The sequence below is a fragment of the Penaeus japonicus genome, unplaced genomic scaffold (assembly GCF_977035675.1).
Source record: "Penaeus japonicus unplaced genomic scaffold, GWHDUDI00000001_assembly GWHDUDI00000018, whole genome shotgun sequence".
In the NCBI taxonomy this organism is placed as follows: domain Eukaryota; kingdom Metazoa; phylum Arthropoda; class Malacostraca; order Decapoda; family Penaeidae; genus Penaeus; species Penaeus japonicus.
The window spans coordinates 768,859-776,358 of NW_028234420.1; positions in this window are offsets into that span (position 1 = coordinate 768,859).

Below are 7,500 nucleotides of genomic sequence, written 5' to 3' on the forward strand. Positions count from 1 at the left end.
TTAGATGGCGGGATGAAACAGCGAAATTCGCAGGAGTAAAATAGAATCAGAGGACACAAGACCGGAACGACTGGAAAAGATTTAGAGAGGCTTACGTCCTGCAGTGGATTGATACAGGCTGATGATGATGATGATGATATGTATATGTACTATATATATAAATATAATTTAATAAGCATATATATATATATATATATATATATTATATCATATATGTATGTACATGTATGTATATATATATGTCATATACTATACAAAATATTATATGTTGTATATCGCATCTATATCGTCTAATATATATATATATATATATATATATATATATACAATATTATATATCATATATATATATATATCGCATTTATATTGGTTATATATATATATCTATATATATATACTGTGTGGCGTGTGTGTGTGTGTGGTGTGTTGTGTGTGTGGGAAAAGATTTAGAAGGCTTACGTCCTGCCAGTGGTTTGAATACGGCTTGATTTATGAAGATGATATATATATAATATATATCATATATATATTATATATATATATATATAAAATACTATATCAATATACTATATTATATATATACATATATATACTAATTAATATATATCGCCTATATATATATAAACAATAAATATATACAATATATATATAACATATATATTATATATATATTATATATATATATATATATATATATATATTATATATAATATCACATATACTAATATATATATATATATATATCATATATGTATGTATATGTGTGTGTTTGTGTGTGGTGTGTGTGTGGTTTGTATGTGTGTAGTGTGTGTGTGTGTTTGTGTGTTGACATGCTGTGTGCTGTGTGTGTGTAATGTGTGTGAGAGAGCGTATGTCGTGTAGATGGTAATGTGTAATCTGGACTAAGCACGTTATATATCTATCTACTATATGTGTTTATTTGCATTATTATATATATGATATATATATATATAAATATATATATATAATATATATATATATATATATATAGCTATAGTTTAGATAGATATATAGATAGATAGATATAAATTATGTTTATGCATTTTTTATATCTATTTTATGCATGTGGTGTGTGTGTATATATATATAAATAATATATAATAAATATATATATACACTCCATGATTATATACAAATATATATATACATAATATATATATATATATATATATATATATATATATATATGTATGTTTATTTTTCAACTTGCCACTATATACAGCGTAGTAGGATGTCAATGTTACTACAGAAATTTGAGCGCTGCGTATGCGACAGTTTAACATAAGGTGAACGAGGTCTGTGACGAGAGGATAACATGAATAAGACATGAATCAACATAAGAATATAGACAGAGAGAAGGTTTGCTGACTTCGACAGACATTCTCTCTCTCTATCTATCTATCCTTCTCATTCACCCTCTCTCTCTCTCTCTCTCTCTCTCTCTCTCTCTCTCTCTCTCTCTCTCTCTCTCTCTCTCTCTCTCTCTCTCTCTCTCTCTCTCATTCGCTCGTCTAAGTCAGCAATATCGTCTGAATAACGAAGAAATCCCAAATGTCGAGTCACTCGCCAACCCTCCTCTATATCCTCCGTAATATATAGCGATGGCCTTGTCATTACATGTAAACCTTGAGCATGCGTGTTAAAAGACAACACAAAACCAAAAATAATCGATCAGTGGCTATGAGTATTTCACAGATTAAAAGGAAAAACCAATATGCAGGATGTGACATAAAACTGGTAACATTAAATAAAAAGAAGCAATGCAAGGATTTGTCCGGAGCAGCAATTCAAGATTACGATGCTAAGTTTTTCTAGCATCCAACTTCAGCCATACAGTGGAGCAATGTGGGGAAGTGATCCAGGGCGTCCTTTGCAACATTAAGTGCCACCATAGGGGGTATCCTGCAACGGTTTGATAGGATCCAGGATATCCATAGGAAATACCCATGGTTATAACACCCGCTCGAACTGAGATAAGCGCGGTCGTGAACGGTAGTAATTCCAAGGCGTCGCGGCACAGGCAACGAGGCCAACCAGCGCGTCACGAAGAAGAGCGAACCATCATCAAGAGCTGAAAACCTGGACTTTTTTGTATTTCAAAGGGTGTGGGGACAAAGAAATCGAATGTGATATAGCGGTCACAATACCACTTTCTCCGATAATTTCGCATCTGTTGGTTTCTGCATCAAAATGTGCAACTCTACATTGCATATTTACTAAGACGGGCCCACTACTGTTCTTAATCTTTCTTAGTCTTTCCTTTAGAAATGTCTTATAGATATATTTTAATAACGAGCTCTTAGTGCATATATATATATATATATATATATTATATATATATACATATTTATAATTTATATATCGCATATAGATATGTATATATGTAATCACACACACAGTTACATATACGATATAGATATATATACTATTGATAGATATATATATATATATACTATAATTCATATATATATATTATTAGAATATATCATATATTCACATATAGTATAGATATATATTTATTTTTATATTTAGATATATATACTATATAGTATAACCACACACACATCAAAGAGTCCACGCTTGTCACTACACGCTTCGCCATGTGCCGGGTCGCTTGTCGTGGCCGTTGCCCCTAGAGGACTGGCGCCGAACGCCTCCAGAGGGGATTGTGGCGTGCCGAGTGTTGCTGTCCTGAAGATGCCGCCGTTTTTTTAAAGGCAGATCTCGAGGGACAGGGACGCGAGGCGCGACCCGGATGTGAAGGGAGGAGGAATGTCCCATATCCCTAGTCGTCTGGAAAGGGGAAGGAGACCGTGAAGGAGAATGACTATAGGAAAGGCGGGCATTTGCAGGCGGCTATAAGGAGTGATCTTATTGGCTTGTTTGTTTATATATCTATCTATCTATCTATCTGAATATATATATATATATATATATATCTATATATATATATATATATATAGAGTGAGAGAGAGAGAGAAGAGAGAGAGAGAGGAGAGAGAGATACATTTACAGAGATCGCATACAGTCAAGAGAAATGGCAATTAGAAATTCATATATATTCTCTATATGTCAGTGTGTCGTGTGTTAGTGTGTGTGATGTGTGTGTGAGCTATATATTAGAGATACATTTCTATAATACGTATGCATACATATATTACATTATATATATAATACATAACTATATATATGTGTGTATGTGCTCGTGTATTATAAGTAGTAATATATTGATATATATATATATATATACTATATATTATATATATAATATGTATGGCATTTTTATAATGTATGTATGTATGTATGCATGTATGTAAATGTCTATCTAGTCTCTCTCTCTCTTCTTGTTTCTCTCTCTCTTTTCATCTCTCTCTCTCTCTCTCTCTCTGAATATATATATATATATATATATATATATATATTTATATATATGTTATCCATGTATATACGATACTATACATATATACGTCTATGTATATTAATATATATATATATAGATATATATATATAGATATATATATATTATAGTGATATATATATGTTAGTATATATATATATATATATGTATATATATAGTTACATTATATAATATATATATATATATTATCGAAGATATAGATATATATATATCTATATATATGTTAGTTATATATGTACATGTTATATATATATAGTTACTATACGCAAATATTTATATACTATTTTTATAGTGTATATTTATATGTATTCGGTATATATAAATAACATTCATATATGTATATATTATACATATATACATATTATATACACCTTCTCTATCTATCATATTTATATTGATATTGTATATTATATATATAGTTATATATCTATCTCCAATACTATATATATATCTATATATAAGAATATTCGTATACACACACACACACCACACACCACACACATACACTCACAACACACAACTATACACATATACTTAAATATATATATCGTATTATATATATATAATATATATATATAGATATATATAGAATATGTATGGCTGTATGTATGTTGGTATGATATGCATTATATATATATATATATATATTTATATATATATAGATATATATATAAAATTCATATATCATATATATATTTATATATATATATATATATATATTATGGCAGCTCTATTCGATATAGCCTATATATTACTCAATAATATAACCTAATCTTATACTCTTTATATAGATATGTGTGTGTGTGTGGGTGTGGTGTGTCTGCGCTCGTGTGTGTGTGTGTGTGTGTGTGTGGTTGTATATGTACCTTACTATATATTTATATATATTATATATATATTACTATATATATAATCATATATATATATTATATATATGGTATCTATATATTATGTATATATATCATTATTCTTATATCTCTGTCTATATATATTTTTATATATAATGTATAGGTATATATGTATGTTAAATATATATATATATATATATATTATATATATATATATATACTATATATTGATATATATATGTATGTATGTATGCATGTATATATGTCGTTATGCTATATGATCTTCTGTCATAAGATTGTGCTCATAGGTCTTCCCAAAGGTCGTGCGTCATCTCAGCTTCTTCCTTTAATTAAACTTACAATGATTTGGTTCCCACCGGAGCCCTTGGTCGAAATTTTCTCGTTATGGAACCGAACTTTTAAGCTTTGGATTATCCTTTGCTACAAAACCCAGTCATGTTAACTGTTTGGATTACATTAAAGGCCTTGATGGTCTTATTGCTAAACAAAATAAGTTCTTTAACAAAGATTTAAGCTACCATAAGGGGGTCATGTTAAATCCCATCCTCGATCTATTTGGTGATTTTAATGGTTTACCACGTCGTTACTATTTAGCAATCAAATCACTTAAACGTAACTCTAATATAGTGATCACCAAAGCGGTTAAGGGTAGTAACGTTGTTATCATAGATAAAGTAGATTATGTCCACGACTTATCAAAAATTCTTCTGGTTTCGATCGCCTTTAACCATCGTTGGACTGAGTCTTTTCGTAGAAAGAAGTCCTTAAAACGTTTATTGCTGGCAAAATGATCTCCGATCCAGAAAAAAAATATTCGATCGTGGTCAGGACAGGATTAATCCGTCTTTTCCTTTATTTTTATCTGGGCTCTCTCCTAAACTTATAAGGATGGGTATTCCCTTAAGGACCCATTATTTGTGTGTAATCAGTTACCGGCCCACTTGCGTCGTGGCCCACCCCCCACCCACCCCTGGACTCCATGAACCTTTTATCACACTCTTTTACCGTTCCGCTTCACTCGAGCCAGTCATATATTAACAGGTCGCTGGATTTCATTGATAAAAGTTCGTAATTTACAGCCCCCACAACATGAAATTAGTAAGTCTTGATGTGGATTCCCTGTTTAACGAATGTTCCTCTTGTGATGTGTAGATTTTTTAGAACGTAAACTGACGTGCAGTCTCCTACTCAGAAGATTCCCATTCCGGTTGATTTAGTTTTGGGTAATGAACCTGTGAGTTTAGTTTATGCGTCTCTCGCAATCGGACGTTTTTTTTCTTTTTGGGCGCTTCCTCTTAAAACACGACTAACAGTATATGCGATGTGTAGATAGTTTACTGTCGGATCCTTGCTAACTTATACATAGAAAATGTTTGAAATTGAGATACTCCCTTCCGGCCATGCCCTGCCACCGCTCGCGAGCTCGATCCTCGTGGTCTACGAATGTACAGAGTGATGATATGCTCTATTTGGGGGCTATGTGGCCAGTAAAACCAACTGGATTTCTCGATCATGATTTTTTGCCCGTAAACTGGTAGAAATTACCTTTCTTCTGACACTGATTGTATTGCAATAATTTCAATGGGTTATTCCAAAAGTTTTCAGTTTACCGAATCCCATCCATGCTGCTAATATAACCTCTCATGCTTTTGTTCTCAATAGATTTTTCCACCTTATCCATTAAGATACTCATGCAATAGCTTCATCTATGTTTCTTAGACCATATTGGATCATTGATAATGAGTTTATTGCATCATTATGGAAGTCCTTTAAAAATCCTGCTCGGTTATCCTAAGTTTTTCTCTAGAACAAGCGCATTCATTATGCTGAGATCAAAATTTATATTCAACATTACTAAAGTCATGCGTTAAGGGCGGTCCGATAGCTAATATTAGTTGTTCCATTAAATCAGTCACTCGATGATAAGCGCAGTTATTTAAAATTAAGTGGACCTCGCTATAGTGTTCACTTATCCTAACCACGTTGCGTAAAATCCACTCCCTTGTGTTAAACACGAATGCTTCCAGGGGGGGAGCGGGACTCTTAGCACTTCTTCAGGCATTGTATTCACTATTCCTTGTTAATGAATGCCCGAAGTGTCTACATAGGTGAAACGGGTTAGAGAGGGGAAAAAAAAATAAGTGGATACAAAAACCGCGATGTTCAGATTACGGCTAGGAATCGGAAATGACTCTGCTTCTAGAGAGAGTATCTCATAATCGTGGATGCCGGTCATCAACTAAATTGGCCACCAGTAAACGGTGAACCATTAATTCACAATATCGTCAAATGCTTACGAAAGAAGATGCTTTGGAAGATCTCTTTAATTTGCTAAAAAAGAAATTCCCAACTTTTTGATACTTGAGGGAAACTGGACAATGGGGGTTGAATGATCTATACCTCCTTTCTAGTAGGAAAAGCATTCCTAGATTAAATTTGACCTTATACATCCTAGACTCGTGCTACCTGAATTACAGCCCTTCTCCAAACTATCATACTTTTCCCTATACGCTATTCTTGTTTCTTCACAAATTTACTTCTACTATTTATTTTGGGATTGCGTACGCTTGATGGAAACCTTACTGCGTGAAAAGTTCGAAAAGTCCAATAATTTTTGTTTTTCCTTTCAATCTGTGGCAGTGTCTTATTATTCTGTTATGCACACGTTAATGCGTTTGTGTTTATGTGATTCATATCTTAATTCTATTATATATATTATATATTGATATCATATATATATATAGAAATATATATGTATATATATAATCATTATATGTATGTATATATATAAATACATATATAATATATATATATATACTATATATATATGATATATATATATATATAATATATATTAACATATGTTACATATATATGTACATATATATTACATATTATATATGCATATATATATTATATTATATATATATTATATATAAAATACATATAGATATATATATCGCTATATAATATATAATCTATATCACATAATATGTATTATATAAGTATATACTTACATATATATATATGTTCATATATATATATATATATATATATATCTATATATATACTTTATATATATTTTTTTCATATATATACTATCATATTATATATACATCTACATACTATATGTACTACGATATATATACGGTATCATATATATCTAAAATATATATATATATATATAATGTA